The sequence below is a fragment of the Varroa jacobsoni genome, unplaced genomic scaffold, assembly GCF_002532875.2.
Source record: "Varroa jacobsoni isolate VJ856 unplaced genomic scaffold, vjacob_1.0 contig00033, whole genome shotgun sequence".
Taxonomy (NCBI): Eukaryota; Metazoa; Arthropoda; class Arachnida; order Mesostigmata; family Varroidae; genus Varroa; species Varroa jacobsoni.
In genome coordinates this window covers 202,809-226,944 of record NW_019214398.1, presented here as the reverse complement: position 1 = coordinate 226,944, position 24,136 = coordinate 202,809, and the positions used below count along the sequence as shown (strand labels likewise).

Below are 24,136 nucleotides of genomic sequence, written 5' to 3'. Positions count from 1 at the left end.
TGACCCTGCCGCTGGAGTGATACGGTGGTCTCGAGCTGGACGAGACACGGGAATCACAGAGCGAGATTGGGGCAGTACACGTCGGTGAAACTCAGATCGGAACGTGATCGGTTAGATATCCTCGAATACGCTTTACGATATAATAAAGGAACTTGAGTATGAACTGAAGCAAGTTCACTTATTCGTTAACTGGAAAATATCCTAGCAGTATGACGATTACTTCCGTTACTCGAAGCAGAATTCGCTGCTAGATCTCTGCAGGATACGCCACTCGCGCCCATGATAACTGAGTCGAGGACTGCGAGTTGCACCGGGACAGTAATGAATAATGTTAGCGTGGGAGAATGCAAACCAAATCGCAAGTCCTTCTTAGGCGTTTTTGCAAGCGAACTCAGTTGGTAACGAATTTTCTGAACATTTTGTTAGCTTAAATATTCGCGCGAAGGAACTGGGAATTATTGGTGACCTGTGCATAAAGTGTTACGTCGATATTGCACACGCGCTTGGAAAGCATTTCCTGCCATAGGGGCAGCGATGCTAAGCTCAGGTGTTTGAATATGTTGGCATCGGGCTTAAAACAAGTGCGAGTCTGCCTTTAGACGTTTTGATGAATAACCAAAGCTGCGTTATCCTTGTTTGATACTATTATGTACACAAAACATGGAAATTTACTGAGGATTGGTTTCTAGGTGCTCGCATTTTTCAAGCCACACTGAACGATGTTCAGCGACTCAGATCGTTCAGTCTGACCTGGATCCTAATGAACAGATCTAGGCAATGTTTTCCCACAAGATTAGTACTTACATTGAAGTAAAATCTATCTACCTCCGATCGAGAAGGTTATACTTAAGTTTCTTAAGTGCGTCTACTGTCATCGTTGCAGCTTGATTCAAGCTGAAGATCAAAGGAAAGTCAATTGGGTGTACTCTTTAGGCCTGCAGTAAGTTGGAACAAACAGTGCTGTCTACGATAGTTTTGGCGTTGGTTGAAATTTGGGACGCGAACTCGTTCCTTTGCCAAGGGCTATCAATGCGCTGAGTTCTAAAACTTCGTTTATTTGTCGAAAAGCGATGAAAGATCTAACACCGTCGGCGTATGCTGATTCGGGACGAACTGCATTAGCTAGTCACTACTGGTTAAAGGTAGTTGGAAAATATCGTTTACTGATTAGAACTGCATTAACCGCCATACTAGTTGTACTCGAGAGTATCCTGACGAGATTCTCAATTATTAGATCCCTAAATTAAAAACCGGTATAATAATCAACCTTACCTAGGTTCATTGTAGATGCGTTACCTCTGTAGTCTGTTTGTTTACCAGTCATTAGTGCATTCGATTTCAACGAGCTGTGCTAGAACAAGTCCTCCATAACACCGAAATTAACCTCTAAAATGAAAAGCCTTTCTTTACTGTGCAAACTCTTTTCTGCCACCGTTATAAATTGCTTCGCAAAATTTTACTGAACCTGCAACCCAACCGATACACCTATATTTTCAACATAGTTCCTCTTTCCAGTGGTAAATCAGCCTCTTTGTATAGCCTTGCCCTCTACTTTTTCTAGCTCATTACCTCGCGATCGAGGGCCAGAAGCTGCGGTAACGTCTCGAGATCCGGTACGACACTGGGTTTGACAAGCGAAGCGTTCCACGGCCGATAATGGTCTGATGTCTGGTTGGCACACAACTGTTGAAAGTATCCGCGCTTCAAAGTGCCTCACTCCAGGCGGTCCTCCACCAAACGCCTCGGTACGGATGCGAATATTTCCATGTACATAGTTTTATGCATAACAAACAGTGTCCCTCATACATAGACCCTCTCACGAATCCATTCGTATTCTTCCTTAAAACAACTGACCGCTCGTACCGATCTGCGTTGCACTGATAGTCGCCCGTCCAACAATAACTCCCCGTATCCAAGGCGGACTAGTTAATGCACTCACTGCGCATTCGATTTGTCTCATGCGGCCAAGAGGCGGCCAAAAACTGGTAAGAGGTGGGGCTGTGGCCTCTTCGCGTCATCATAATTGTTCCTCTCAGACACCTAATTTGTACCCTCTTCCACGCTGGTCGTCTTCTCCTTAACTCGGCTCATCTCTGCCGAGCTTCTCAGTGCGGCTGGGTTCCGCTCATTGCGAATTTCTTCCTCAGTAGCGCTTCCTTTGTTGGTTTTCCTGCAGCTAATCCACTTTAATCAGCTTAACAATTAGAATTCAATAGAGGGCTACGAACGCGGGCGAAAGAGGTAGGAACAGCTTCGTCCGGACCCCGCTCGATGAGGGACGCTGGTTCCGGTTGTTTTCGGCTCCAATCGGATGCGACTTTGGGTCCTTCTCGGTTTCGGCACTGTAGAGTATTGGCCATACTGGAGCCTGACACGAAGCCTTGCTAGACTTAATGCAACTTTACGGCTTCTTCAAATGATCTGGCTTATGCGTGTTGCACTTTGTGTGTGTCGGGTAAACTGGCGTTGTTTAACGTTTTATCTGCCTGTAATAATCTGTAGCCTAGGAGAGAAGCCGAGGCCGCGGAATCTGTCATCACAGAATGTATGAAAAAGCTCTCCAGTACCAAAATAGGAGGTATTTGTCGATATTTACGTTGGCATTGCGTCGAAATTTGGCCAGAGAGAGGTGCTGTCATCGTTATTTTCACATGTAGTGCGACCGGTAACGCCACTTGGTAAATGTCAATACGAGATACGTGAGATGCATGACAGATCTATTAAAAGGCGATTGACTGTGGAACAGCAAACGACTGACTCACCGGCGACCCGTTAGGACCATTTCACCGGGTCGTCTCGTTCCGGCAAAGATTCACAGCTAAATCCAGCAGAAATGAGAGGAATCCTGCTACCCAGGAGCAACTAGCCTGTCAGCTTTTCTTCTTCAACCGTCGATTTCTGTATACAAAGTCGAAACTTACGTTTATTGCTTTTTCCGCCAGACTCTACGAGAGCCCCAGCGCAATAGAAGTTTCTGTGTCACTACTTTTTCCTCGAGGTTCACATGGCTAGCTTTCGTGGAACGCCTCAAGCCTGTATTATTTCTGTATGGCGTTCCTATCGCTAATGATTGAACTAATGATATATTAGTTCACCCACACAAGCTGTAGCTGATAAACAGCAAGCTATTGATCCTTACCCACATCAACTTCACGACATTAGCAGAAAAGTACAAGTAGAAAGACGAAGCTAGCAAAATCGAGGTATGTATGGGTACGTTTTAAAAGATGTGATGGGTACGTACCGCAAATATCTATTAGTTCGGTTGCTGATTCATAGTCGACGGACGAGAACTAGAAGCTGACAGTAGGCCGACGTCTGAGTAGCAAAGAGGACATGAGAAATTGACAGACACAGGCTCAGCGGAGACGGGGAGCAAAAACAATGAACGGCATAGTCACACGATTGAATTAGCGATTGCTATAACATCAGCGTTTCGTCAATGGATGCAGCCATCACATTCATTATATAGATGATTCAAGAGAGTAATAAGCATGTGGACGTATTAAGCGGGTGATTAAAGATAACTCATGCTTCCTAATATATCATATGGCTTATAGTTAGATCAGGCAAAATTCATTTATGTAACTAATGGCACGCGAAATTCTAGGTAGGCTTAAGTTAACGTCAAAGAAACCCTTGTGAAAAAACGTATTAGAATCCCTTCTCTATGATTCTTTCATTTATATAAATTTCGAATTCGATTGATTTTTAAGAACATCCTTATGCTGCACATAGATCGTTTTGGACAAAAGGCGTTTGTTTCTAACATTGAAACCGAACGGGAATGTCTCATCTTGAGTTGGGTTTATGAATTTATTTCAAGGAAAGTATATCTTTAAAACAGAAATTTCGTTTATTGAATTATACGTGTTCTGTTGTATAAAGCTTTTCAAGTGGCCTAAGATTGTGTAGACGCTTACCAAAAACGGTTGCGAAAAAGCCTTTCATTGGAGCAATGTTGCCCGTAGCAAAGTGACGAGAAATTACGGACTCTTGTAAGGGCAAAAATTGAGTTTTAATCTGATTCAATTTTCGGACGATAACGTTATAGGAAAACGGCTTACTCTGCCAGTCGAATTGGCGCAGTGAAAATACAATGATTAAATATTTACGTTCATACAAACTCACTGGTAGATTTCATGTACATGAGTGATAGCACATATGGTGTAAGTTACTTGTTATATATGTAGTACGGCGGCCCACCCCGGTGCAACTATGTCTGATCGAGTGCACTGCCGCGTGTTTAGAGCGAGTCTTGGCGTCTAAATAACAGTAACAACATGGACAGCTGATGCTGATGTTGAAGCAGGACGAAGCACGATGGAGTAAGGTTTCATGTGTATTATATGTCGGTCGACTGGATTTTACTGATCCTGAGCCTACCCACTCCGAGCAAGCCAGTTCAGTCCCTGTTCGCGATGAATGGCGAACTATAGAGAGAATGTCTCGAAGTTGATTTGTGAGCTCCCATCAAAAAGCTGGAACTCGCTGTTCCCGGTCGCTGTATCTAACACAGTTAGCTTACCTGAAATGGAAAAGGCTACATATGTATTCGCAAACATATGTACATGTACATATTTTACGCGTGGGTATGAACAAATCTGTGTACAAGCTCGTAAAACCAATGGTAAGCAACAGCGCATCTAGCAATACACTAAGGGTATTAACGGCACAGTCCTGTGCAAAGGTCGTCCTCAATAGGACTAGGAAAGAACATCTTTTAGAGTAAGACTTACATGGATGAAAGCTGCATGTCCCGCAAGTTCCCGACTGGTTCAAATGATGAAACGAAAAAAAAAAAGCCGGCCACGACTAATAAGAATGTTGTCATCATGGCGACGTAGACGGCAAATGGGGCAGAAGACGGTGAGCCTTACTTCGGTTGTTACACAGCCGCGGCATCAGCAAACCTGTTCAAACTCAAAGCCTGTGGGCATTCATGCACGTAGGAAACTCGTAGTCAAAGCTTTAGCCTATTATTTTGCACAAAGAGGAGACCGGGACGTGGGGTATTGAGTACATAACATCGATGAGTTTCTCGTGGCGACGTATTTCCATAGGCAGGTACATGTTTGATATGCCTGTGTGGTACATTAGCATTTCCGGCGAGAGCGGTGGAATGGAATAATAACTAATAGTAAATTTACAACACGCGTTTTCCATTGGCTCGACCATACAGCAGGCGGGCGTTTATTTATATGTGGTCCTATCAAAAATAACCTTTTTCTTGTTTTATCTTCAAATAGAGCAACGCAAATTATGATCTGTTCCGATAAGTGGGCAGCCGCATTTGACTTAAAGCAATGTAGCTGCTAAGCGCAGCCGTACTTCCAGCGCCCGAACGCATATGGTCAGCAATAACAAGTGCAACGAACGCTTATTTTACCACAGCTAGGCATAAAACCCAGAAATCAAACTGGCACGATACTGTAAATAAAAGGAGAGAAGGAACGATCATTTGTACTATTGATTTAAATAGACTTTCGGGTTTCACAGCGTCACATAGTTCTCTTGTCTCCTAGCAAAACGAGATATTATCGAAAACAAAGTTTGAACTTAGACTCACCCATCGACGACAGAATGAGTCTCTGCTATGATGCTTAGGATCAAGCTGGGTATTTTAGGTATAAACACAGGCTATCGTTGTCGTCGACTGCATGCAATGTAATGGCGCGGGTGCGCTTTCTATTTGGAGCGCACCTCACGGAATGCAACACCTATTCACGCGACCCATGACATTTTCACTGTTATTGAGCTAGAAAAGATAGATTAGGGTGGTTATATACGATGTTGAAATAACGTACGACGAAATGCTTAGCCAATGCACTTTGAGACCTTCAGCTTTAGACGAAGTGGCTAAAAATCGACCTAGTGTTAGCACTAAGTAAAATTATATTTTAGAGAAAATGGGACCCACATTTCAGGCAGCGCTTGTTCTAACTATAAACTTAAGTGGAAGCCAGCGTTGGCCAACGCCAGACAAAGTACAAACCTGTTTCTCTGGCACCACTATGTATTTATAAAGATTATATGCTTCGTATGTTTTTGTGCTAGCCAATTAATTCTAGGAAATTTACTATAACCAACAATTGTATTCACAAGTAATAACAAGCTGCAAATAATATCTATCTAAACGTACTAGAACGCTCCATGATTTTCGCTTTACAAAAGATTTCATAAATTGTAACAGGTTTACTGCCCAGTGGAGACGAATCCTGCCCCAAGCAACGACGGCATTGTAACTTATAAAACTAGCGCTCGTCTAATAGATGCATATGTTATTAGTTCTTTAAGCATTGGCTCTCCGTCAACCTAGGGAGGCGGTTCACCTCAACCTCTAACTCTTCATAGGCATCGCCTAGTGAGCGACGGGTCGTTACCGTCAGAATGCATTACGTCCTTCCAGCTGCGGACGATTTCTATGTACATGCTGATACCTAGGACAACAAACATAATTACTAATATTAGAGTTAGCTACGACTGAAATAATGCTATACCTGCCGGGACAAATCTGCTAGGATATAGACGGTTGGACAGAAATTAAGCATATTCCTCGGTAACGAATACGAGGCGGTGTGTAGTAAACGTTGATTGGATTCGGTGTTTTGTTGTACCGGCAAAGTTTTGAAGTAGGAGTACACATGAATAATTTAGAATTGAACTGTAATATTGGAACGTTTATATGTTATGCATAATTATGGATTGGACGCTAGCAGACGAATGTAATATACAAAGGAACGTTTCATTGGTACGGCAAGCTTGATTACGAATGATTTATGTCTGTCATTTAAACGCTAAGCCTTTGCATAGGAACGTAAAGGCTTCCGTGTTATATTTTAACAAATAATAGCCAGCTTCTCAATTTTTTTTTTGCCTTCCCTGGAACGACTTGATAAACTACACTTTGTTAAACGTAGATGTTCTGCGGAAGTAAAATACGATGAAGCTGGCACACGGAATCAGCTGTAATGGGAACAAAAAACAAAAAGGAAATGCTAGTACTCAGCTAAAAGCAACGCGATGACCTACGCTGATCGGACACTTAAGCAATGCCCATACATTTATATCTGACATATGTAGTAACTTTGTTAAGATGCGGTTACTGCTTAATCCTTCCCACCGCACTGTTATGCTTAAAGTGTAACAACAGTATAAAGTAATTGGGCCTATACTACAGTTCTCTGACCCTTAGCCAAGTGTGATCCGCGCATTTTCGGATCACATAATGAATGCAGAGAAAATCTCGATTCATTTCGTCAAGAACCAGATAGAGTCAACAAAAAAAAATCATATGCCAGCCTTCCTCTTCTATATTCAACTCCAATATTTTCGTAGGCATAAAAGTCGACCGTGTCCTAAATCCATTTTATTGTCATCAATCACTCACCAAGCCTCATTCACTTCGAGACAATTTTTCTTCATGTAGCCCTTCCCGTCACGAGGACCGAAGTGACGGCTTCGGAGTCAAGCTGCGATAGACATCAACAATAGTCATCAGATTAATTGATCGAGTGACTGACAGATGAGTTGTTTCATATTCGCAACGCGGTCTCAGCGTATCGTCTTTGGCCTGCGACTTCAGATTAGGTACCTCTGCGAAACCTAGGATAAAATGCTGGGACAGCAGACCCTCACGACACTCAGTAGAATCAAACGGCGATTAAAGGAAAGGCTGTCCTTAGTGAAGGAAGTCGCCTGCCGAGTTTAATAATAGACAATAACACAGAAATAGTTATATCTGCGGCCAATCCAAAGTGAGAAGATGTGGAAGGAGCTTGCTTGCTGCGGTGCGTAACCCGGCGAATAAGTCGCCTTGTTGGGTCTCTGTTGGAAATGGCAATTGTCTTAGGTCACATGCCACCGCGTTCAGCTGGTTTGGATAAGACCTGTTTCAGGCAACCGCATCTGGGAGGTACGACATGCCAAGTTGAGCCAGCGGGGTAGCGATGAAAAACTATTGGTTTAAAAGATAGAACAAAAGCAACAGGTCGAAATAAAAACATGCTGTACACGCTTAAACAAGAAAGTCATATACTTTAATCACCCTATGTATATATATATATATATATATATATATATGTATATGTATAGGGTGGACAGAAGTTTCATTACACCAAATAGGAGCAACTTGAATGCTACCGGTGTGAATTTTTGTTTAAGCGCGACCTGTTGCCTTTGGCCTGTTTCTTAAGCCAATGTATATATTAGGACATGCACATATTCTGATGAACATTGTTCAGTATACAGCTCTGCGCTAATAGATAACGGGTAATGGGTTCGTAAGATCGCAGAATATTCGAACAGTTTTGCTTGCAGAAGCCTAATTATTTCGAGGTTTATGCTAGGTATCGCTGTCAGGCGGATGGGTCTCAGTGCGAAACAAATGACGTTTACGCCCTGAAAGCGTACTACGAGCCTACCCGTGGTAGTTGGTGACAAGATACTCAAGTGGTCTATAAATATGATTAATTTCAGGCCAGTAAGTGTAGTGCAGTCCAGAAATAATGGATATGGAAGAAATGGAATATTTGCAAACAATGCTTCCTGCCAGTACTTTTTTATTGCAAGACTGAGATTCAACTTTGTTCATACATTAAGCTAGATCTTCAATGTAAACCGAAAGCACTACTTAATTCAACATTAGGACATTGGAGGAAGAGACCTCCTCGGGGCGAGGGATCCCCAACTATCTCTCATTTCGAGCCCACGTTTGTCTAACTCATTGGGACAGGTGGTGGTAAATTTGAGTGCGTATTTTCCCGGCTAAATGACGATTTGTCGAAAGTACAAATAGACCGAAAATGGTCCGAGCGGAATATGATATAGTCTGTATGTTTGCGTACAAACAAGAGATTACACAATAAAAGTAATTGATATAGTTCCAAACCATTAAATCTCGATGAGTCCAATAAACAGGGCCAACGAATAGGCTGAGTCCAAAGGTGACGCATAAACGTGCAACGTGAAATCGTTGATGGATATGGATTAGAATCGTGCAGACGCATTATTATATAAGATGGCATTGACCAGCTTAGTCGTCGTCCTATGGGCACTTGTTGATTCCACTTTTTCTTTGTTCTTGATATGACACTGTGTCCGAAAACGCCTTTGCTGTCTAGTTAAGCACATCTCGTTATTTAGTGGCGTCTGTCATGTTATGTATATAATTAGTGGGGCCTAAAGCACCGTTTTGACCCGAAACGGAGAATATTTGCATATTGTGCTATTTTCAGAAGATCAAATATAAACAACATCAGAACAGATACTGAGCAAACGAGCAACGTGACCGCATTGAAAAACCTAGTGAGATCTACAGCCACAAAGTTCTGAGCCTTTTATATTATTTTATTCAGTTGAACTACAGTGCTCAGCTATAATTTACCACCGCTGTTGTTCTGACTTAGGAAAATCCTGTTGTCCATAGTTAACTGTTACTGTTTAATTAAAATTTTTTAATCGAAATAAAAGTATTTGGGATGCCCGTTTCTGTGTGTTAGTGATCTATAACGCATTTTCATGGTTAGACTATAATTTTCGAAAATTTAGTACTTAGCTTAATTTCGAAAATTAGTTGGTCAATCATCAGCGACGTACCACATGAATTGACTAACAGTTTGATACAGTCGGCGTTGTATTTAGTGGGGTAACAATCAAATAAAATTCATAACTAATTATGATAATTAATTAAATGTTCTAATTCAGTAATTTCCCTGACCCACAGTACACGTATGGTGTATAGCCATAATATCAAAGAAATTTATCAAAAGACAGTTAGTTGTCCTGTCCCTACGACGTAAATTTAATGATACATTAACTGTGTTTTTAATTATAAGATACATAAACTTAACTATAAAGCATGTCTTTCCGAATTTCGGAAAAAAACAAGACCTGGGAAAATTAACATTCGGTATAAAGTGTATGCAATTGACTTTATGGAAAACGATCGTACCAGTGAATTCAGGGCGTGAGATCTTTAGTATTATAGCGACTATCAATGGACGTGCAGCGAAATAATGCTGTGGTCTTCATGGGCGTGAGCTTCAAAACGGCGCATATTTTCAGCTCTGGAAGAAAAATGTAGGGCTCTGAAGACACTATACATGTTCATGTACCTCACGATTGTGACACTTCGCAGCATTAAAATAGACATAGAATAAAAACGGGGCTTTTAGGTACGATTTTAATATAGAGGTATCAACACTCCGATGGTTTTCCCATCGTTTCTTACCCAAACTCTCCTCTCCGTTTATATTGTTTATCTCAACCGACAATTCGGGTTTCGAGACACAACAAACTGGACTTGCGGCTCCCTCCTACGGACTTTTTTATCGGCAGTCCCATTTCGGCAGATGCTGAGCGTCCCTCTGATCGTTTCCTGATGAAATAGATGTGATACTTCTTTTTCAGAGCACAACGACACATTTCGCATTGCATATTGCCTTCGACATTTTCGCATGCCGAGTTCTCATGAGAGCCACTCTGCTAGTGTTGACAAACTGTAACAGGAGCACTTTTATATTTTACAGACAGTGCTTGTTGTGCGCCTAGCTAGGCACAGCATGGCCTGTTTCGGCTTTAGAAGTCAGCCTTTATCGTGTCAAGGCCTATTTTGGATTCGTCATTAGCTTGTTTCTGTGTGTCTGCTCCGTATCTGAGTACGTTCTTTTTTAATCCTACAATACACTAATCATAACTTTCGCCGAACTTCATCACTTACGAGAACTAATTACTCGAAAACCGACGCACCATCCTATTAATTAACGTTGTCGAACAGTGAGCTCCATTGGACGCTTTTTGCTGACTAAAGCTATGCCCGGCTTTAAATGCTCAGTCGAGAAGACGTCACGCCGAAGACGCATGCCACTCCTGCCCACAAAGTCATATTTGCTGTGCTGCTAACAGTATATTCTTATGTGAACCTAAACAATGCTGAAGCATTGTTGAGAGTACTCTATCGCAACGTTCTAAGCAATAGTAAATCTCAGACTAAATCCAAATCTCGATAGAATAACAGTGCCATCACCAACACGCTATCGACGACAAGCCCAAGTCATCACAGAAAAGTTTCATAGAGCCGGTAATTTGCAGGTATACGCCGATACAAGTACAGGCGTTCCTACTGATTTTCTCGTTTTGGTTGTGAAGTAGATAGCCACAGACAGATGCAACTCCGCGAAAGCTTCAGGTCGATGGCGGCCAGGAACGCGTTGGAGATATAAGGACCACTTCACCCAGCACTATGAAGTGCGCCGAATCACGTTTTGGGCTACTATCGAACCTCTGGCTTATTTCCATTGCGATTCCTTGATTAGTTGGACATACGGATAGCCCGTTTTGTGCGGTCCCCCTTATGTTTTTTAAGACACCCATTGAAAGTAAGAATACTTGTTAAAGTCGTTGTCATCGACAAAAAGACTATTTGTTCATAGTGAGGGATGGCATTTTACCGACGACTCAATCACAGATGAGTTCATCGGTATTATTTTTCTAGTTCACTTAATTAACTAGCTTTATTAACGTCTACATTGTTCTAATTAGCTTCTTGGGCATAGTAAGTTAAATTTTAGGTATGATAACGAGACGTTGTATATGATAGTTCCAAAATATTTCTCATCCATTTTGATGGAAAGCAGTCTAATTATAAAAGTATTGAATAGAATGATAAGAATAGAATGTGTGATGAGTTCATATTTAAGCACTTCACACGTTGTCCCTATGATGGCTTGCAAAACTTCATTGAGTGACCTTTTTTGGAACAAATTTTACCTGTGTGAGAAATCGTTATCGCTGGCAGAAAAAATGTCGATCGATACGTGTAAATGCAGTATGGTTACCCTAGTTCTTTGATTTGATGATTTGACGTCCAGTCAACTACGACGAGGAAATATCCAACGACTCACAGAGACTTCGTATTTGAAATGACAGCTCCAATGCCGCGGCTGTTTGGCCTTAAGCTTTTCGAAAGCATCTCTCGGCATACGTTTCTCGAATACATTACGTGTAGCTGACTTTGTGGATCACACCCATGCCCAACAAAGGACCTTGTAGGCACGAAAAACTCTATCGTTTCATCTATTGCTATATCTATCTGTTGCTAGATGTTAACAAAGCATCAGACTCCATAAAATGCAGCACATCTTACTCGGTAAATAGTACCATGTAGTACCGTGTATGATACCTTATTTCCTTTTAAAACCCAACCCAAAAAAGTAACTTGGGAATATTTTTTGGCTAGTCGAACTATTCGAAGTGGCTTCCGCTTAGAGCCGAACTCGTTATGCGGGACAATTCTCTCAAGTGATAAACTTCCGCAAAACAAATCGCTATTCTGTGCACTAAAGACGATGATTAGACCCAGTCGACCCACACTTGTCATGTACGCGAGCCATTTTTTTTCTCTTCGCTGAGCCTCTTACTGTAGAAACTCCACAGTCAGCAACCTATATACGGATAGGTATTCATCGCACAAGTATTCATCTCGGCACGATGCGGATTCGGTGTTGGTGCTTGAACGAATCACTGTCTAGCATCGCAAACGGTGAATGAAGATGGAAGTGGATTCTAGTGTGGCTGGCTTGTTTTCTCGATAGTGAAACTGCGAATCCGTTGATCCACGAAAAGCTACGCTACCTGGGGATTAGGAGGCGGACTGATCTAGTTTCTTACAGACGGGGTTTGATGTGACGAAGCTACACGGCAGCTAGCACCAGCATGGCCGACATCAATGAGACAGTCCCAACCGATGGGATATCTTCACGGATAAAACGCAGCGGCACGAACCCTTTCGTAGAGAAAAGCTTTGCCAGAACGGATTTAGATTCAGGTTGGATCCTAAGGGCTGTCGCATCTCGGATCCCTAACACTAAAAAATTAGGCTGGGGGACAACCCAAACAACGGTACGAATCACATGTGAACGGATTCGGAGCCAGTGGAATAGTAGTGGCATTCGGGGAGCGTTGATGCGATAAAGGTGGCGGCAGGTCGCGCTCTTCTTTGTTGTGAAAATTACCAAGAAGAATACAGCCAAAAAGGGGAAACACAATTTTAACTGTCACTAATAGTTCTGATGATTGTGATGATTTTGATGAAGGATTTTAAATTAAATAAAACCTATCCACTCAGCACAGAACGACGGTGATCCAATCCTGCCCACGAACCGTTGGAGTGCTTTGCAGCTTCTTCTGACGCATTCGTTACCGCTACTTCCCGGCAATTTTCACCTGTCCCTGTCTAGGAAAAACCCCCACAAATGCACGTGCTAATCCTAGCTCATCAAATCAGACCTTTTCTAAAGTTTCCTCTCTTTAGCCCAACTCATGGCCTCGAGCACGCGCGATCTCCGCGAATCTTCATGTCCAAGGATCTGATGGGCGCCTGATGTATGGGTTTCCGAAGTTTTCCTCTAGGGGTCTTTTTCAAACGGGTCGGAAATGTTGATTTTGCCCCCTAGTTCTCCTTTCATCCATGGGGCAATGATATGCTGCGCGAGCTATGGATACGGCGAAAACTGCGAAGCCGGATTAGTTGTATACCTACTTTTATGTGTGCAAGTCTGGAAAAGAAAATGCTTTATTTTTTCTTGTTCGTGATGTCGCTTGGTTACGCATCCGATTGTCACTCTAAGACACATGTGAAGGTCGACGAGCACTCGGGCTCCCGCTGATGTTACCTGGCTTATAAAAATTTTCCATTACTGATTTTCTAGTATGCCTATTGCCAGATATTTAGCTGATACGCACGAAGTATCGAAAGCCTGCCAGCTCAGCGAAGGGGTTTGGTCGAGGTGCATCCCGACTTTACCTACCAAAATTAGCTAATGAGACAACGTGTTTGTGAAATATCCAGTATACTTGAATCTAAGGCAGGTGTCAGCGTCCTGCCTGGTGGTACAGATATGGTAAGAAGCTGATTTTGTGAAATGTTGGCATGCGTCTGTGTCTTTAGCTGACAATTTTAGAGGGCTTTGACGGTCGTCTTGCGATTTTTACCCCCAAGTTGGGCTAAATTGCCAAACTAAATGAGTTTTTCTACATTTTAGTTCTGTTTCTTCTTAGTAATGTAATACACCTTAGGTACTAACTTGTATCGTTGATACGTATATGTATACAGAGCTTTTAAGCTCTAGAACCTTGGCTGAATAGAATCAGTCGCATGCCTTTATAAACGTCCTACAATTTGGCAGCAACAGGAGATAGAATAGAACATTTTAAGTAATACACACGATATAGATTAGAGGTACACTTTGCCAGGTAGGGACGATTTGCCTTCAGACGATTTAGGGAGGACTCGACAAGTAGTTTGTATTTTGTATGGCTGTGTCCAAATAGCTCAAGATGACGAGGAAAGAAGGTACAAAATAGTTCCCGGTTTAAGTGCACTAAATTCGATCGGGATAGTCCATCTAACACGCTTTCCCTTTTAAAGCATATTTGCAAGAAAAAACATTCGAGTCCTGACACAATTCGTCTGCTTTGACAAAGAAACTAGTTATTGAAGACACTATGCTGTTTGCAATATACGCTAGATCTGACGTTGAGTTTTACCAAAAATCTCTGCTAAGAAAAAGGTATAATATATTATGCTGATAATTAATTAATTGACCTATGGTAAAAGTTGGTATCTTTGTTGCTTTCATTATGATCATAATTATCCAAGCAGTGGTATAGTTTATCTAGCAACTAACAAACACGTTGAACTATCAATTGTAGTTAACTATAAAAATGGCCTACCTATTTGGTGTTATTTGTAAAAAAGTCATACCACCAATGACAGGTCAACGGGTATCTCATCTCTCGAATTATATCATATTACTCAAACAACAAATAATCGTGGCATAAACACTGTTCCACGGTAGTCCAGCTCATAACCAGATTCTCAATTGTTTGCCCTCTACGTACTAAAGCACAGATCATAATACCTAGAAATTTTTTTACCGAGCAAGGCATGTTTGTAGCTACATTGATGTAACAACTTTTAAATGTTCTGTAGCTAGAAAGTCCTCGTCCATCACTTTGAGACGAAATGAAGATCTACTTAAGAGGGATTTATCAAACTTTGATCATTCTCTAAAACTTGAACGACGATAAAAATTCATCTAGATAAGCAAACGATTTGCAATGATAAGCTAGCATTTTTTTGGCGATGCATCCTTCGTTGCATGGCGTTTCGATGGCGAAAGTTCGTTGGGGAAGAGGCACAACATTTCTTCTAAACAGCACTCGAATAAATTTCGAAAATGCAGACGAAGTAAGCCTTGTGGTACGAGGTAACGACAGCACAATTGGGTTACCATTGTTGTATCGTAGGTTGGTATTTAGCATCGTACTTAAGGAGGCGATCGACTAATGATGAGTGTTCAGTATCTGATTACTGTAACGTTAGTCTCAATTAAAGCTATCAGTAATCTACATATCCGTACTAGTTCTCATCTAATCTAGAAATACAGGGCATAGCTTTCACTAATGCGTACGGTCAGGATAATCAAATTGCGATTCCGTTAGCAATTCAATTCATTTGTGATGTACTTCCTAGGGATGGCGTCAGGTATTTTAACATCAATTTGTAGAAAGCACACATACATACCTTTCCAAAAATGGGTTACGATACGAAAGATCTTAAAATACTGATCAGGAACTGATATCAGGTAAGGCGGGTAGAATAATATTACAGTTGCAATAAAAATTTCAGTGAGGCGCGAAATTTAAATCCGAAACGCCTCTGCAATATGTTCCATTGTGGTGCATCACTTTAACGCGCAGACTATTTACTGATTAAACAATACGGACTCTATTTAGAATCAGAACACAAGAAAATTCAACATACAACAAATAGTGTCTTTTGATCTAATCGAACGTTTCCTCTATCTTATCACTATCAAAAGGGTACATCTGATTTGAAGATGTATTTGATGGTTTCTTTTCTTGATTTCCATTGTCTGTTCAAATTGCCGACCTTATGGAACCCATTCGTACACGGATCGTAGGAACACGATAATTTCATAAAATATGCACTTAAACTTACTATACGTTTTCGTCGTCGATCAGGACTTGACTATTAGTAATGCATGATATCTTTCGAAGGTAATATTACCTGGGTGACTCTATTTCGGGATCGATACTGTATGGTAATAGAAATAGCTAGCTCATTTTCAGAAAATCACGGGGAGTCAGTTACCAGTGAAGTTTCGTAGAATTAAGTTTATTCCCGATCAGCAAGACTGATTCAGCTTGTGGGCGATTGAAAATCCTGATGCCCAACTCTTATTAGTTTTCGAGACTAATGATTATACAGTTGAGAGTCGATCGTAGGAAAACCCATAAGTCTCTATTAATGAATAATAGTTACATTCACCCGCTTATTCCTAGAGTTATCATGCCGATCCGTTTAGAAATTCAGATGAAAGTTGTTGGTCTACTGACCATTGGGTTGTCCGACATACGAACGGGTCAATGTCTAAAGCGTACCTACCTACAGCAGTTGTTAGTTTATAACTTAGATTTTGCATTATTATTATTATTATCAGTTAGAGTAAGCTTTGATTTACTAGCTCATCCCTACTACACATCCCCCATACTAGATCACCCCAGGGGCTGTTTCAGGACCGTAATTATATTAGGTATGTGTGCTGGAAGTGTGTCCACTAAAATGTCACATGGCAGTTGTACATTGGAGTTTTTTTTCATATAGATCTTACACTTTTATCTGGAACGTACGTACGGCGCCATGGTTTAACTAGAAGGATCCTTACAATCAATTTGTAATCCTTTTCGTAAATCTACGCTCTTTCATTTACATACAGAATGTTCTAAAAATGTAGAGTGTACCATTCCGGCCAATATTCTACCGACCACGGTTATTGATTCATAAACTTCAATAAACTTTTGTTGGGTGTTGCTCAATCACGGCTTTTAGCCTTCCAGTTTCGTCGATTTTCTGGCATAGAGCTTTATCTTTAAAGTTTTCCACAGAAAAAAAAAGTTTACTGGTGTCAGGTCCAGGGAACGGGCAGGGTATTTCATAGGACACCTTCGTCCAATCAGTTTGTTCCTCCTGTTGGTAGTAGAATTCGCGATTTTGACAAAGGTCCTTCCAAATGCGTAGCAAAACAGATTCTTGCAGTAAATTGGCACCAGTCACATGTATGTTAGAAATAAATGGTTCAATTTTTCCTTGGTATGACAGAATCTTCTCTCTGCCTCCGAGCGACATTGTCGTTGTGCTTGTACCACATTTTCATACCTCCAACAACATTTGAAAATGTTGCGTCAGTCGTGATCCACGTAATATTTTTAACTAATCACACTGGGAAAAGAGGGAACAAGCGCGGAGTTTGAAGTTTGAAGCAGCCTCGATGGATTTCGTAAAGTCTAATTGCATAATATAGTTCGCAGGCTGCGGGGCACCGGTGCAACACGGTAGGACGTTTTCTCCTATGTGTAATATGTGTAAGACTCTTCATTATGTATCAATTCCAATTGTCCTTATTCGACAGCATAATGCGTCTCTATCTTCGACCCATTCGCCTGTGTACGCATAGCGCATCATCGAGCCTATTAGATAGATTATTAGTATAGCACTTTCATCATATTCGATTGCACACCCGGTTTGTCGGATTGATGACTTAGTGTTATGGCTTTTTGATCGGACTGAGGTTGTGCATTGCTTATGTCTTCTATCTAATTCCTGACCATCCGCTATAATGTCGAGATCCTCATTTATCTCTTCTCATGTCCGCTCCTAACTGTCCCCTGATGAAGCAATTTATCAACAATTAAGAATCAATATAGTCAACAAGTAACCTCAGCTGACTTCATCTCCTAATAGAGGAGCGATTTCTCCTTACAAACATTCGCCCGAATAATTGATTTTGGCCGAAGTGATCAGGTCAAACTAGTACCGCGAGTCTCAATCGAATAGCCGCTTATATTCTGTGGTACCTAGCTAGACGATGTGAAACGGTGGCGACGCCTGGTGCCCGCCAACCTAGCATGGTGCTCACAATTCACTGGTGCTCCCCACAGTCAACAACGAACGTAACCAGGAAATGTCGGATGCAGCCGCGAGCGTGGTCTCGCAATAAATCAGCAACGAAGTATTGATTCTTGTTGTGATGTTGATAAAGACTAGATGATTTTTCAATTCTTTATATGTCTCTTATGCACAGGATGAGAGATACGCTCTCAAGTGTGATGGTTTTCTTGTCTAATCTTGAACGTGATTTATACATGCAATAGACAGATAAATTTGTCTAACTCAGGATACGTTGCCTATGGCAAAAGAAAATACTCATTAAATTTAGTGACAAAAAAAGTGTCCAATTTTAGTGAGGGCTAATACCTTTCTAAGCGAAAATTTTCGCTGAACACCATTAGTATTTATGTTTATAGTGGCTGACCAGTTTGAAAATACGACAAGTAGTGACTGTTATGGTTTTTATTTGGCTACAGTTATGCGGGTATCACACACGGATATAAAGAACTGGAATGCCTTAAAGGACCACAAGGCCAACTGCAGCTTGAACCTGAACTCTCACAGGGGGCCACCACAGCGTGAAGTTATGAGTGTACTCTCAACCGCGAATTCAAGCAGCATTTGCCACTCGACAAAGAAAAATAATTTATTAACAAAATACCTGTAATATTAAAAACGTGAACGCTCCAAATTAGTGAGTTATTCTATTCGATATCAAATTCCTCCATTATACCATTATATAAATGCTGCATCTACTAACTTGCGATCCCAATTCATTTTGGAAAGAAGTCGTGTAGCGAAGGGCCACCATCCATGCCCGTGTGGTCTAGCGGTTCCCCAAGGTCTGACAAGTGCCGGATGCTCTCTCAAGCGCTCGTTTAGAGAGTTCGACATTGTGTGAGGTAGCTGCTCTCGAGAGAACCTGGTTTAAAGGCTGTCATCGTTGTGGAACGTAAGGGCGTCATCCAAGGTTGGACTCGTTTTTCCCCTCAATCACCTGACTTGCTCTGAACAAAAAGGCAAGTTCCACCAGCCGTCACCGACCTTGTGATTGCTGACAGCCAGGGATACACGGGGCTCAAAGAGCAGCTCGGAAAGGTTTTCTAGCGAAATGGCCTATCGGGGCTTCAGGTACTGCTTGGAATGCGATGGTCCATGGACATATGGTGATCGACTTACGACGTCATGAACCCTTGTCACTACCTCCAATACAGCCTAAAGAAGGTCATAAACGAGGGGTCGCATTAGCTCTGAGGCCGCTCATTAGCCTGTGCCCTGGAACCCGACCCCAGACCGGTGCCGAAACAGCCAAAATATGATGGATCTCTGCTACAAGAAAGTGTCAGCCAATATCTGCTTGTCTATTTTCGCCATGGTCTTCTCTATCGTAGAAACGGGCGTGACGGTGAAACAGCACAACGAACGGAATGCTTTTTTCTAATGAGTTTAGCCTGTTTCTAGGTAGCCAAACCTTACCAGTCTTTCTCTGTTCTCCTTCCACTTTTCAGCCTGTCTATCCTTTGTGTGGCTAACGGAGACCTCCGTTCATCGGCCCTTGAGGCAGCTGATCGTTAGTCCTGTGACACCAACGTCGTGCGCCCGTTTCCTTTGTGCTCAAGCTCATGTTTAACCGAAACCGCCTCACTGCCCACTTTTCGCTACTTGCTGCACTAAAGCTAATCATAGCCTTATAATAAACAGTGGAGCTGGGCTTGCCATCGCCATAAGTTTGTCTGCAGAAGAGATAACGCGAACACAAACGCGCGGTTCCAAGTGCAAGCAGGGTAAACGCAGAGCGATTCTGGGATAAGCAAACGCTTAGAAGCCGAACAAGAGACCACCTATCAAGTGCATGGGCACTGAGTCACTCATGTCCTCTAAGCATGAGGTCGATCTAAATCAGATGAATAGAACATAGCAGAACTGATGAACGATCGAGAGAATGAAGGGAATGAGAAAGGGGGTAAGAGGTAGAGGTATGCTTTCGTACAATGCAATATGGAAGTTGAGATGTCGTTGCACTTATCGAGAAAGTTAATGCTTTACGAGTGCGCATTATGATCCGCGGTATAGGGGGAGTTACGCAATGCATTGATAGCTAGTTCTATATAGTATCTACGGATAATGTCATGGCAATTTGTTTGCTAAATAAAGATTTATTGAATTGATCGTATTGATAATTATCATATCATTATCGTCAGTATGCCAACTATCTTCAATAGACTCAATGTTAAGCCGAGCTGAAAGATGAGTTAAGCTCGTATATTGGTAAACGCTGAGACTTCAGAGTTGCGTTAGATAGACGCGGCGCTGTTGTCGTAACGGCTCATAGTGTTGTTCGACCTTGCTGCTCGTTAGGTTGTATCGGAGCTACCCAGACCTTTACGCAGTAGGTAACCTATTTTAGAAGGATATTAAAAATAACTGTATATGTACATTATTGAGGGTATGAATTAATGCAATGTAGACATTTGTCGGCCTTCATAAATTCGACTGAACAAAGCGCATGTCTTACACACATTCGAAGGATGATTCATAATTACCGCTTAGTTTAAAATGCTCTGTAAGATGATCTAAACTTGAGAAAACTATACAGGTGGCAATTAGAAATAAAGTCAAAATGACTTAAAATCTTCAAATTTCGGACGTCTGTCTATTGCCGGCGGATTGCCGCGCGAGTCGCTGCCCTTATCGTGAGAAAATATAATTGGATCTGAGACTTCTATACGACTCACCAAATGTAGCCCTAACCCAGAAACATACTTAACAGGTTCGACTTCCACGTACGGCTACTAGCTCTGACTAATAGGCGTATGTAAAACTATTCATCTCATTACGTTTCTTCTGAAAGAAGTCACTTGGCATACGCCATTGGCTTTTGATTTAGTTAAATTTTTCCCCCCACATCCAAAGGACGCATTTTTTCCAACATTCGATAGAAAAAATATCGTATATTTGTTAACAGTCACTGATCCAATAACCTGGTATATTTACGTGCTTCAATGAGCCCGCTTCTGGGCTGGGCTATTTAAATATGCACGGATTTAACCCAATGCAACCGTTGTAATAGTAAATGCAAAATGGGATCTCGCCTTTTTACTGATTATCTTGGAGCTGTTTAACGCTGCAGTTCGGACGGATAAACTTCATGTCGGAAAGCCGATGGTCATTGGTACAAAGCCTACGACACAGTATAATATATGGGATTAAATGAAAAATGTTTAAAGTTGGGCTTTAGTTCATTCACACCGAGCCAGACGCGAATAATTTATAAATATTAGAATATTTTCTTCTGTCACGCCCAATAATCTACATACACAAAATACGTATCGTGTTTTAGCATCTAAAAATGCCAATGTCGGCGGATTGCACATGTGTATCAAACAATTGTTTGTTGTTCCGGAATTTTATCTTCTTTGTTTTCTTAATTTTTGTTTGCGAATAAACAAATTTCTAACTGAATTAATTAAAGTTACAAATCGTTGTTAATTTAGTGAGCGTATAATGCAACAACATGCATCCGTCCTCATGTACCATGATGTTGCTGAAAGCGACAGCAGATAGAATAGATGCAACGATGTCTTTCGGACGTGGTCGCAAAATAATTAAGGTGTTAAAACACCCGAAAGTTGAGTGACTTTAAGTAAGAAAGAGGCTTTATTCCAAGGCTCTAATACCATGGATTTAATCCCATATCTCCTATTTCAATTAAGCCTATGTTTCACTTAAGTTATGTCTCCTATCCTATGTTAAGGCTTATTTTCCTATTTCATTTACTCACAGAGCATACAGTAGCCTGCAAGGTATCATATAAAGGATTACAAAGAAAGACTGATCTTACTTACTATTACGATTACGAAAGATTTTAAAGCTTTTTGCAAAAAAAACAAGAGTGGACCGTGTTTAAAGGAATGAAATGTCCTACATTGGTATAGACCTGCCGAACATGCTCTACAACATTTTTTAGCAGTACTGGCTATCAATAGATAATATGGTTTACTGGGAAAATTGGCCCACTCGATGTTTAATAATAATTCGTATTAGTGAACTTTACAAAGTAAGTAGGTTCGTCTTTAACTGCGTTTTCCACTTACAGAATCACTTACAGTTGTGGTATGTTCATAAATCTTCAACATACCAAGTTATCGTCGGATCACGGTCGATCTTCTGAACCGTTTCATAGCATAGACCATAACTAAATCCAAGTAATTACAAATACTTAACTAATATTGTTATCATTAACAACGGATGTACTTATCTGAGAAATGGATTGTCAGGCCTATTTCATGCTGACTCATACTGCTCCATAATGAGTCAACGCGCTGTTATCCGTAACGTGTCAACAGGCCTCTACGTAGAAGCGACAGATCCTTGCATACTGCCACGACTCCGTCACAATAGCAGCGGACTGTGCATTTCCAACGCTAACTGTGAATATTTCGCCCGAATGTTCTCGCTGTATATGTTCATGAAAGCGAATATCAGAAACTAAACAAGATCCAGTTCAAAAGGGGATTCAAAGAGATGCCCACGCTACCGGCAGAGAACGTAAACAACGATCGAGCTCCAAAACGAGTAGTGACGACGACTGGAGACAGGGGTCCTTCGGGAGGCAATCACGTGATCAATGTGGCTACGGGTCGGCTTGTTTATAATCAACCAATTGTTGTGAATGATGCCAGCGTATCAAGCAGCCTATAGCCGGACGCGCGATGAAATTCGCCTGTCGCTGATAAAGCATGTCGCTTCAACATAAGATCTCTTCGGAGTTTTCTTCAGATGTATCTTGCTGCGTTTGTTATTAGCCGTATTGATAAGCGTAACAAACAGATGGCGGTCAAAAATGAGCGACCTTATCTAGAAATGATATTATATATTGACTGTTCAATTGGTTAACAAATTCATAGGACTTTTTCCTACATAGACTATACGATTTATATTGTGAAAATTTGAGCCTGCGTCAGGCTTCCGATCAAATCAGTCTGTCGAGACGACAACGTTATTGCCCAGAAAATAAAACGCATCGCTAACGTGTCACACAATTGTCCTCAGCGCGATACAGCATCCCTGATTAGCCATCAGTAAAAAGCTTTTTGCTTTTCTAGCGGAGATGATGGCACCTGCAATAGAATATTCAGCTCGAACTTCCACAGCCCGATTTTAAGTGTAGCTTTGTTGAAACGTGTTAGAAGTTCGGCACTTTTTTTGAAGACTGTAGTCACGTGGACGGCGTAAGCTAGCTGATTTTGTTTTTAAATAAAAAATACTGTTATTGAGCAAACGCAGATTTTCTTAGCAAAAAAAAAAGTGCGATTCTCTCATGTGCTCTCGAAATTTTGAGAGAGTGAATATTCTATTCACTGTGTTTTTACGGCTCATAGACAAATATATAGTATATTAAAAAAGACGGTAAAGAAATACAGCGAGTAAATACGAATAAATGTCAAAAAATGCCGTCGTGTGACTGTCGATGCTGGACAGTGATTCTGGGAACGACAGGGTTCATGATAGCGGACATTACCGGATCCGAAGTCGATTAATTGTACTATAGTATTGTATAGGCAACATTCGTATGAGAACCTGTCCAGTGGCAAGTGAAAAAAACGTTTCCATGAAAATCATAACTTTAATCTAAAAAAAAAAAACAGCTAAAGAACAAAGACGTGTTATTTGATAGTTGATAAACTGAAATCACTATCTGAGTAATGTTTAAGGCCGTTCACAGCTATCTCGATGCACGCTTTAATTCTTGATCTATTCGGTTCTCGTGCGGGGAAAAAAAGCACATCTTTTGTACACATTAGGATCCTGTCATTCATCAAAATCAAATTACTCTTATAACAGTATTCAATTATGAGGTAATCTCGGTAAAAACAGGCACAAATGCTGTTACGGGTGCATCTGCAGTGGGGCAATTACTGGATATATCTTCACCAGATCGCCGGCTATACCAGTCGGTCGTCCGTAGCCAGATGATCGATTGGCAACACTATCGTTGTTGTCATCGATGGTTTAATAGCCCCACGTCAATGACAGAATCTTCTCTACAGATCAAATCGTTCTGACAATGATTCATTTTCAAGTGTTTGTTCGGACGACGTCAGGGCGAACATGCCGTCGAGCGTCGACTCATGAAACAGATTGCCATTTTTGACTAGCGAA

General features: G+C 41.3%; 2 long non-coding RNA genes across 2 annotated transcripts; both read right to left on the bottom strand.

The window, feature by feature from the left end:
* Positions 1–3,831: 3,831 nt before the first annotated feature.
* On the bottom strand, positions 3,832–11,461 carry LOC111270632 (uncharacterized). Its single transcript, XR_002686380.2, has 6 exons — positions 10,232–11,461; positions 9,953–10,067; positions 7,391–7,698; positions 5,570–6,966; positions 4,740–5,430; positions 3,832–4,528 (listed from the first exon to the last, which is right to left on the bottom strand). It is a non-coding gene; the product is annotated as an uncharacterized LOC111270632 (long non-coding RNA).
* Positions 11,462–20,110: 8,649 nt separating this feature from the next.
* LOC111270631 (uncharacterized) lies at positions 20,111–22,222 on the bottom strand. The gene is made up of 2 exons (XR_002686379.1): positions 22,069–22,222; positions 20,111–20,372 (listed from the first exon to the last, which is right to left on the bottom strand). It is a non-coding gene; the product is annotated as an uncharacterized LOC111270631 (long non-coding RNA).
* Positions 22,223–24,136: the final 1,914 nt, after the last annotated feature.